Source organism: Dermacentor variabilis, chromosome 4 (genome assembly GCF_050947875.1).
Source record: "Dermacentor variabilis isolate Ectoservices chromosome 4, ASM5094787v1, whole genome shotgun sequence".
Taxonomy (NCBI): domain Eukaryota; kingdom Metazoa; phylum Arthropoda; class Arachnida; order Ixodida; family Ixodidae; genus Dermacentor; species Dermacentor variabilis.
Window position 1 is genome coordinate 83,676,647 of NC_134571.1, and position 9,600 is coordinate 83,686,246.

Genomic DNA, 9,600 nt, shown 5'->3' on the forward strand with positions numbered 1-9,600 from the left:
GCTTGCGTCAGCGCTTACGCAAATTCTACGTCAGGAGATTGGAATAAAGACATAGTGGAATAGTTTTACGTTATAGGGCCCCAATAGTTGGTCCGTCGACCGCGTTTAGTCATCGCGGCGCCGAGGGGGTGTTGATGCGGCACACCGTCGTCCCTACAAAACAAGTCGCCGTGGCAGGTGGGGAAGGGTTTCATGGTTGCTGCTCGGAAACTCGCCACCCTCGCAGCTGCGGCTGGCTGGGAAAATTTTGTAGGTCGGTACCCTTGCCGGCCGTTCGTAACAGCACACACTCCACGCGCACGCACACGCACAAGAGCCTTCGGAAGAAACAGCAAGGACGTGCCTATATATATATTGATCTTCATGGAACACAATAAGTACTTACTATAAGATAAAATGGGACGTCGGTGACGTAAAGAGCATCGGATAACGCCACGAGCGTGTGATTATTTACAAGAAATTAGCGAGAAAACGCTGTCTCGTGACGGACCCGGTGCGTGAAGGTGACGTGACGAAGCGTTTCACGGTTACGTCAAACCGGCACGGAAAAGGTTTTTTCTCCCGTTCCTATAGCAACCTGTGCTTCGTGGGAAATCCGAAATGACGTCCGCGCGGTTCAATCCACGTTTCACGCGAACAGTCGCGTGAAAGTTTCACGCGAACGCGATCAGGTGGTATACAGTGAGGCAACAGTTCACTGCATCGTGCATACACCGACGTGTCAGTGCTTCTCATGCACGTGGTCTTACTGCCCCCTTAAACCAAGACAGCAAGTTCAATTCTTCGTTCGTTTTGTCTGTGTACGGAAGAGTGTATAAGAAAGTTAAATAAATAAGCGCCGTCCTTTTCTTGGGGGGCTACCTGTATAACTTAGTTTAGCTTTTTTCTCTTTCTTGTTCAAAAAGAGGTACGCATTCGCTTGTAAACATCAGACGCTTATTTACCCATTGTGCGCGGTTTGAGAGGGGAATCGGCGATCTAGCGTGAATTCAAACCCATGGGGAAACTAACGAGAACCTAAAGTCGATACAGCATCCGACGGAAGTCACACTTTCGCCACACGGATAAATAAAATTAAACGTTTGCCTCGCCGGCAACACTGCGTATCAAAGCCAAACCACTGAGGCCACGTGTAATTGGGAACCGGACACAACTAACTATATACTCACATGTCGCCGAAGTTCCGCGACCTGTGGCAGTTTGTGGCGCGTGCACTAAGCAGCCTCGGGGGAAAAAATGACGTCGTGCGCGCATACTTTTGGCAGGAAAGACCAAATCGTCCTTTCGCAGACCTACCTGGCAGTGTTGAAAACCTGTACAACCGCAGTGGCTGTATACTCGACGCGTAATTATAGACGGGAGGAAGATTCACCGTGCAGCTATAGAGCTGGCGTACGCAAAGTAATTGAAGGTTCAGAGAACAGAACAATACTCATCATCAGGGTTCGAGACTCTGTCGGCAAGGGCTCCCGCGTGCCACATCGTAATGACGCAATGATTCCAATAAAGGCGGCTCCCCGTAATCTCGGTGGGTCGCCTATAGCCCCAACGCGTGGTACGGCGTATATGCAAGACGCTTATACGACTGCATCCCGGGCCGTTTCCCCTCGTAACCACAGCGTTGCACGGACACTTATACGTACACAGGTATAGAATTCACCACGCAATAAGATACGTGGAATAGAACATACGCTGACGATGTTCATGTAAAGAAACGTTTCGGAAAGGTTACGGCTACGCTTCCGTATATAGAATAGCCGTATAGCAGTCGTAGTCCTTCGTAAGTGTAGAACCTTGCGAGGCAGTGGCATATGGCTACTCTGAGAGATTAACTGGCGCGTAATAGATTGATTTTACTTGGTTTTCTTTTACTGATGGTGCATACTCACTGTGGGGTCAAGAGTCGGATGGTATTAGCAAAGACTTTCAGTTCTTATTTTAAAAATAACGGAAATTTTGAGCAAGAGCCCAAATAATGAATAGTAATACACCGTAAGAAGAATCGCTAAAAAAAATCGCCTTGAAACGAGTAAAAATTATTTCACGGTGGTGTCCCACAAAAGAATTAAATTAAATTATGGGGTTTTACGTGCCAAAACCACTTTCTGATTATGAGGCACGCCGTAGTGGAGGACTCCGGAAATTTCGACCACCTGGGGTTCTTTAACGTGCACCTAAATCTAACTACACGGGTGTTTTCGCATTTCGACCCCATCGAAATGCGGCTGCCGTGGCCGGGATTCGATCCCGCGACCTCGTGCTCAGCAGCCTAACCCCATACCCACTGAGCAACCACGGCGGGTCACCCACAAAAGAGGTTCACGGAGAAAGAATGTGCGGAATGCCGAAACGTTTCTCCTTAACTTTTTTTCCCTTAACTGTGAGAAACTGCGACCAAATGAGAAAAAAAAAGTCGATCATTTCATCGTCTCCGCTGAATGGGCACAGAGGGACGGTACCAGGCCAACCCTGCGACTGTAAAAGTTTAAAGCACGTATACAACATAATCGAGTGAAATTTACTTCAATTTTTCGTGTGTGAAATCTAGTATTCGCCATCATGTATGACGTGGTGGAAATCATCATTACATTGCGTTAATATAATCACACGCCTTCTGAAGCTAGCAGCAGTTATGTAAGTTGACGTGGGAAGTAACCATAGAACAGGATCACTGAGGGTTGCTCTGGCCAGGTTATCAGCCATATCGTTTATCGCTCATAAATAAACTTTTACGACCAGGCAACCAAACCAACTTAAAATACCAAATTTCTTCTTCTTCTTCTTCTTCTTCTTCTTCTTCTTCTTCTTCTTCTTCTTCTTCTTCTTCTTCTTCTTCTTCTTCTCCTTCTTCTTCTTCTTCTTCTTCTTCTTCTTCTTCTTCTTCTTCCTCTCTCTTTTACAGACGGATTTTTCTATGTCACTTCGCATGACAATTTTACAAATGGATTCTCCCTCTCCGGGATTCTTATGCAGCCTTAATCATGATGGCGAGACCCAGTATACAGCTAAAAAATGTGAGAGATCGAGCGGGTTTGCATTCTGTAACCAAAATTTTCTAGTGTGCAAAAACGACAGGCACAAAAGTTATACAGATCCAACGCACACGTTGCAATCTACATGTGAAATGACGCTTTCCTGAAGCGGTCAGTCATATGATGTACAGGGTATTTCACGTAACTTGAGGCAAACATTAAAGATATGCAAATTCCACGTAGCTGGACCGAACCAAGGTAATGCTGTTTGCCGTCCCTTGGAGATACTCAGATTATTATTTTTTATTCCAACTAATTAGACAATTAGTCTTAATTATTTAATCAACGTCTTAATTATTATAATTACACGGAAAGTGTCAACGAGAAAATTGCAGAACAACATGAAAAACTCCCGATACAGCTTTCTGTTGCTCAATACGTACTAAATAAAAGTGTTTTTCCCGAGCATAAAAAAAGCCTGTGAATACAGGCAAGAATACCGCGCGACTGGCTGCTCGAGGCACTTTGCGTGTATTCGCGGGCTTCTTTGACGCTCGAAAAAAAAAACTTTTATGCAGCACGTATTGAGCAACAAAAAGCTGTATCTCGTGTTGCTCTACAATTTTCTCATGGGCACTTCTCATCTAAATATGATAATTGAGAAGTTGACTAATTCATTAAATATAATTATCTAATTAGGCTGAGTGCAAAAATATAATCTGGCCATCTCCAAGCGACAGCAAACAACATTACCTTGGTTCTATCGAGCTACGTGGCGTCTACATATTTCTTAATGTCTCGCCCAAGTTACGTGTTCTCGGATGTGCTCTCGAGAAACCGTGCTACGTCACGTGACCCACGCGGTGATCATGTCATAGAGCTAGCTGGTTGTTGCCACGATAAAGGTATACGCGAAAATGAGGACTTTTACACTCAGTTCACGCAGAAATACAAAGCAACCAAGAAAAAGAAAGATTGAGGCCTAATGCTTATAGCATCGCGCTGCTGTGCCGGGGACCGGGGTTCGATCCCACCATCGCGGGTACGCTATATATATATATATATATATATATATATATATATATATATATATATATATATATATATATATATATATATATATTTAAGGGTGAGATAGCAAGGCAGCAGCAGAAGCGACGGCCAGAAAAGTCCCTGCAGGTTTCACAAGAAAGCTTCGTTTTAACAAGGATAAGACAAGCATAAGCGATAACTTCCAACTAAAGTTTTAGTGCTGGCTACTAAAGATTTAGGTGATGGCTGACGCGCTGATTCCAGCACGTTACCTGCACCTTCATTTTTTTTTTTTTCGAATTCGATATACGTGTTGAGGTTGTCACCTTCTCTTTGTTTTGCTCTCAGTTATATTTGTGATAGAGGTTCGACAGTCGCGGAAGAGAACAGCAGTTTACGATAGGTAGCGAGGCTCTTGAAGTGGTAAGGGAATACATTTACTTAGGGCAGGTAGTGACCGCGGATCCGGATCATGAGACTGAAATAATCAGAAGAATAAGAATGGACTGGGGTGCGTTTGGCAGGCATTCGCAGATCATCAACAGCAGGTTGTCATTATCGCCCAAGAGAACAGTGTACAACAGCTGTGTCTTACCAGTACTCACGTACGGGGCAGAAACCTGGAGACTTACGAAAAGGGTTGTACTTAAATTGAGGACGATGCAACGAGCTATGGAAAGAAGAACGGTGGGTGTAACGTTAAGGGATAAGAGAAGATTAGGTGAGGGAACAAACGCGAGTTAATGACATATTAGTTGAAATCAAGAAAAAGAAATGGGGGGGGGGGGGGGCATGGGCAGGACATGTGATGAGGAGGGAAGATAACCGATAGTCATTAAAGGTTGAGGACTGGATTCCAAGGGAAGGGAAGCGTAGCAGGGGGCGGCAGAAAGTTAGGTGGGCGGATGAGATTAAGAAGTTTGCAGGGACAACATGGCCACAATTAGCACGTGACCGGGGTAGTTGGAGAAGTATGGGAGAGCTAAACGTATGACGCGCTAAAAACGTTTGGAGACACAATATGCACTCAGGCCCCCCAAGCCACCTGGAAGAACACTGGAAGCATTGAACACGCTTCGCGTATTAGGATTGCGCTGCTCGAGACAGAGGAATAGAACCACCCTGGACATTCGAGGACATCACGTGCAACTTAAGTGTACCACGATTGCAGTCAAAGAGCTGCATTCCATCTCCAGAAGCCAAGTCATTAATCCTGGAACACTTGAACACGACTTATCCGAATCACCTACAAGTATACACAGATGGCTCTGTCAAGGCAGACGAAGACCGCTGCGCAGCTGCATTCTATATTCCCTCTCTAAGATATACGTGGGCTGGCCGTCTGGACTGTATAGCCTCGTGGACAGTTGTGGAAGGCGTAGCAATAGCTTCTGCATTGCGCGAACTAAAGACGTTGCCCCCGCAGAATGTGGTTGTCCTTACGGACTCAAAGGTTGCATTACAAGTATACCGTGGTTTGCCATCCCTGAAGTTCCCACGCAAATCACTAGCCATCGTTAAAGAACTCAACAACAAAGGCTTCACAGTAAAGTTTCAGTGGATTCCTTCCCACATTGGTATCTCAGGAAACGAAAAAGCTGATGCGCTTGCATACGCAGCCCTGTATCATCCTCCCAGAATCAAGGCTCCAAAGAATAATCAAGTGCAAAAATCTGACATTCGAAATCACTTTGCGTCGCTTTGGGTTCCACCGCATATGCCCTGCGTAGCCAAGAGATTGCACGGAGAGGAAGCCTGACTTCTATATCGAATAAGGACAGGATCTGCTAATACACCGGCCTGGTTATTTAAAACGGGGCGAATCAATTCTCCGAACTGTACGGCATGCAACGAGACAGGAGACATTGAGCACTTTTTGTGGTCCTGCCAGCAATTCCAAGATGAAAGGGATCTCTCCTGAAGAATCTGCAAAACAACGACCTTCCGCATGCGCGTGCATCACCTTATATTTCCCGAGGGATCAGTTACAGCCCACAAAGAAACTTCACGTCTCCTCATCAAATTCTTAAGAGAGACTGGTTTGATGGACATATTGTGAAACCCTTCAGCGGTATTGTGCGAGACGCTCGGGCGGAGCAATTGCCGGCCTTGATCGTCAGGCTAAACCCGCCTGTTGCTACAATTCACCACCACCACTCAAAAACTGGCGGTGCTGTTCTTTACATGATGCATAATGGCTCATACCCACCATTGCACATTAACCAACCAGTTCGTGGTAAATGCGAAAAGTTCAAGATAAAATTAGAAACAGTGTAGGTACATAGAAGATTAATATAAAGCGGGAGAAAGTATCACATTTTTTTTTACTTTTCAAACAACAAAATTAAAAGTGAAAAGAACGTGAAGTGAAAAATTAGGCCGTAGACATAACAATAAATATGAAGTGAAATTTTTGGAAAGAACTTCGCAGGAAAATTCTATTCTGCACATAGTTAATAATTTCGCTGTGGACAGAACACTAACTTCGAAGTGAACATTCAGGAAAGAATTTCAGAGTAACATTCTGTACTGCGAAGCAGATGTACCAGTGAGGGCTTCAAAAAGTCGGATAGCAAGAACCGCTGATCCCTTCCCACATCGCAAAGGGCTAGAGTTTTTTAACATAAACGTTTTAACATAAAAGTGGTGACAGGACAGAAAGAAAAAGCGACTGTTTTACAATCATTGTAGTAGGAGCGTAGAATGAACAGAGCAATTACAGACCTGCGTAGGTAAACGCTTATCAAATGATTGCGTCAATGAACGCTCGCGATCTTCAAGCCGGCGTGAAATGTTTCCATTCTCTACAAACTATAGCCAGCGCATGATCCTACAGCGATTGTATTATTGCACGCCCCCTGATTCAAGCAAAATTATATCGTGGTATCGAATATCATCACATACGCTGCCAACGGTAGAGCAAGAAGGCGGACCGAAAAATCGATGTGTTGTAGCAATGGCGTCGGCAGCCTCACTAAAAAGATAGAATTATTTGTGGCCAAGGACACATCGCAAGCGAGCGCAAACCAAGGGAACAACACCAAGATTAGCCTGCGATAATAGCGGCACACGTTATTAACGCGACCGCGTTAAGGGCCCCGCGTCGCAGAAGATCCTATGTCGGCGTCGTCGGCGTTGTCCGTGAGCGAAAATTGCCGCATATATTCAGGTACATGTATATCCCACGCCTTTCTTTATTACATGGGGTATGTGCGGGTTATATTGCTACACCATTCTATCTCTAAAGTTGCTCATACCTTAATTATCTTATATACTTGGCAAAGTTATTCCTCGGAATTTCGAGAATGACAGCCCACAAATAAATGTCGTGAAACAAAACACAGACAGCGCATGTCTTCTATGTTAAATCTCGTCAGGCTTAAATATTAAAAGTGCGAAACAATGCCAGAAACCTGAAAATTATGCACAATATCTTTTGGCGTGGCCATGGACTACGTCCGGGATCGGTCCACGCAAGAGGCCACGTTTCGATCTACCAGAAAGCTCGCCTTCGAGCATAGCGTTCACCGCCAGCGTTTCCCGGTAAACATTACCGTTACATAAGCTGCAGTTGCCGAATAGCGTGAGTAGTCAGGGATCTTTGAATGCTATCGCGTTCCACTCCACGGGCACGGCGGACGTAAAGCTGCCATGCCGCTAAACGGAACGCTTTTCTGCTTGCTGCAGGTTTTTCATGGCTTCGCTGCTTCTGGATACGCGCGGCCGCTAGGTATGTGTCTTGCTACGACAAGAACCAGCTCATCGAGAAAGGCCCTTCGTTCTCAACGCTGTAGTCATCCGTCGACGCAACTCTACTGGCCGTTCAAGCATTTCAGTGTGACGTCATCGCTTGGCGCCTCTATAAAAGAAGACCGGCGTAATTTCGTCTGCTGTGGGCACGGCGGACCTAAAGCCCCCAAAGCTGCCATATCGCTAAACGGAACGTTCCTCTGCTTGCTGCAGGTTAGTCTCTGCTCAAGTACGATACGCAGCGATTGTCGAGGCTTAGTGGTTCTGCCGTGCCCAAGGCGTTGTTTTGTAGTAGCGTACGACTGTTTTGTCGTTTGCAAACTACTAATTTGCGGCGGAGTCGAGGAAAACCCAGAACCTAGCCAGAAGGAATTGTACGAGCAACTACTTGAAGGTCAGACAGAAATTCGCAAGGAACTACTAGAAATAAAAACTCAATTTCCTGAACCGAAAGAATAGGTGCGCGACTTTAGGTGTACTGTGGAAGATATGGCGTCTGAGCGCTTAGTACAGCATTGGAACACTGATCAATTGCAGGCCACAATGAAATCGTTTGAACACGCGATGTCTTTTCAAACTAGAAAGCTAACAGACCTTGAAGACCATAGTAGACGCTCTCATTTAATTACTCATCGTGTACCCGAGACTTCAGTAGAGTCAGAAGAGGAACAACAAGGTTGTGAAGGGTGTTTTTCAAGACAAACGAGGTTAAATGCGAACCTGCTGGGCGTATCCATCGACTTGGTAAGCAGGTGGGAAAGCGGCCTGTAATAGTGTACCTGCAAGACTTTACGGCAAAAAAAGTTCGGCAGACACACTTACGACTGCTTACGTGTGGGAATGCGAAAGCATTGTAGTCGCTTTGGGGAAACGTCTTCGATTAGGTATTCACCCGTATGTCGTCGTGCACGTTGTAAGCTTGCACGGCATTCTTTTTTTTTCTGTTCTCTTGCTTCGTGTTCTTCGGCGTGCTTCCGTGGTCGACCGCGTTTCACAGATGCCGCTGAAGTAGACGCTTCGGAGTGCGTCACAGTAGACACAGCACCAATAAAATCCGAAGAGCAAGAGACACGTGGGAGGCGGTCACGTGACGTGTGCTATGACGCACGCACTAGGTACAACTTCCGTCACCATAACCGCGTAGTAGCCACCGCGGCAGCGGGGAAGCGTGCTCGTCTAACCTCCCGGGTTCGATTCCCACCCAGACTGAAATGCACCAAATTTCCGTTCGAATGATTGACTTTGTCTACGAAAACCAGCAGGACAAATTTCCCGTCAATACGAGAGTTTTTTTAGGTGTTTTTACGTGTCACGCCGTCGGCCATTTTTGGCACCATCTTTCGGTCACGCTGCCGATGACAACACCGGGCATATAATGATTTCGCATTAAAAATCGAATACTGAAAAACTCAAGGGCTCTCGAAGGTTTTTAAGAATGATCCTTCCAAATCGACGTTAAGAAAACGCAGTCTTCTCTGGAACAGCGCAAAGGCCGAGATAGAACAAGGCAAAAGAATCAACCTGTTACACGACAAACTAAAGGTCGATAAGGATATGTATCTTTGGGACGAAGTGCAAAACAGGCGGGTGAAAATAACCAGCGACAAAAACGCCCCCCCTCAACAGTCAAACATTCGACGTAATGTGCATGAGCACGACAAGTGACTTCGTCTCCTTAATTTCAATGCCCGTAGTGTTAGGAATAAAACCGAGCCCCTTGAAGTTTTACTGCTGCAGCACGATCCTCACATTACCGTAATAAGCGAGACGTGGTTACATGAACAGGTGAATGATGACATTTCCCCGCCTTCCTGTACGGCTTTTCGCTAGGACAGGCAACCAAGAG